The sequence below is a fragment of the Haliotis rubra genome, unplaced genomic scaffold, assembly GCF_003918875.1.
Source record: "Haliotis rubra isolate DU_JTF1 unplaced genomic scaffold, ASM391887v1 Scf219, whole genome shotgun sequence".
Taxonomy (NCBI): Eukaryota; Metazoa; Mollusca; class Gastropoda; order Lepetellida; family Haliotidae; genus Haliotis; species Haliotis rubra.
In genome coordinates, this window is record NW_025766214.1 from 1,136,847 (window position 1) to 1,138,409 (window position 1,563).

Genomic DNA, 1,563 nt, shown 5'->3' on the forward strand with positions numbered 1-1,563 from the left:
TTTAGAATAAGTTTGAACTTGTCTTCCCTGGGCCTTTCAGAACATGATCTGAGTCGGACCCATTCCTGGAGTCTGAGGCGATACCACCGATGTCACGTATTTTCATAATTCTGTTCACAAGCATTTTGTAGGATTAGATAAGATTATTAGTGTGCCGAACCAACCAACCAACCAGGGACTTTTTAGCACAGAAAACATACAACATGTGATAATCCTACAACATGTAATAATCTCTCTATTGTTGTTACTTTGTCATCTACATGGCAGAATATTTTGTTGGTGACAGAGAATGAAGCAGGTCCATTAGATTCAATTTATTGGTCCTTTCAACTTTTTTGCAACACATTTTCCTCAGCACTTACTCAAGATATGACTGCATACTATACAGGCAAACTACTTTATTTTGAATAAGAAATTTCCACTTGCCTGTCTGATATTTTCATCACAGCCAGTTGATCAAGTAACTCCTAAGTGTGTGCTCTGCTGTGTGAGTTTTCCAGAAAGCAACAATTTAAGGGATACATCTGAATGCAGATTATCTTATATATATATATATGATGTTCTTATTTGTGATACAATGTGTGAAGCCCATTTCTGGTGTCCCCCGCCGTGATGTTGCGGGAATATTGCTAAAAGCGGTGTAAAACCAAACTCAGTCAGTCAGTCTTATTTGTGAATAAAGTGCATATCTTTTAATTCGGCATATTTGCTATATTTTCGTCTTGCATTCCTATTTCTCTTTAGAGACATGGTAGTGATCTCTTTTGTATATTGATTTTGATTTGGCCAGTCCAAACTACTTATGTGCAAGTATTTATCGCTAATTGGTGTGTATTTCATGAAATATACATGTGTTTTGCAGTGTTAATCCAGTTTTTATGAAGATACTTTGCAGCAAAGCATGTCCGTATTTGTTTCTAGGATCTGAACATGTGTGGTGAAGTGTACTGGTTTAGCAGGGCCTGTGATAGTCTGTCGTACAGACCCTGAAGCAAATATATCCAAGAAAGCCCACACAAGTCTAGAAAATGTGGCAAGTCTAGATTTCCTCACCTTGAAGAAAGTCTCAGGGCTGCTTTTCATTATATTTTTTTTTTTTTACTATGAACTTTTTTCAGTAAAATATGTTCATTTCAGAGACTAGTTGTTAGTCTAGGCCTGTGAGATTGGTCTAAGGAGTGTCACTGTTTCATGATCCCCCTAATCTCACATGACCACCACCTCCCCTTACCTTGAATTATGTGATTAGTCACTTATAGGACTGCACGGTATTAAATAATATAAATACCGGTATACCGCAATATGCTTTCAAACGATACGTATATATATACGTAATATTTCTTCTGAGAACCGGTGCATTGTGTAAAGAACATGTATGAAGTTTGTATGATTATCTCTCGGTTTAAATTAAAATCTACACAGACTTTCATTCACAACAGAATCCCTGACTATGCCACCTCAGTTCGAGATTACTGTTATCAGAACCATAACATATATTTTTAGGGTCTTATAATGTAGAAAATTAGATCGACATGTACAATTAGTGTCACCTATTGTCAAACA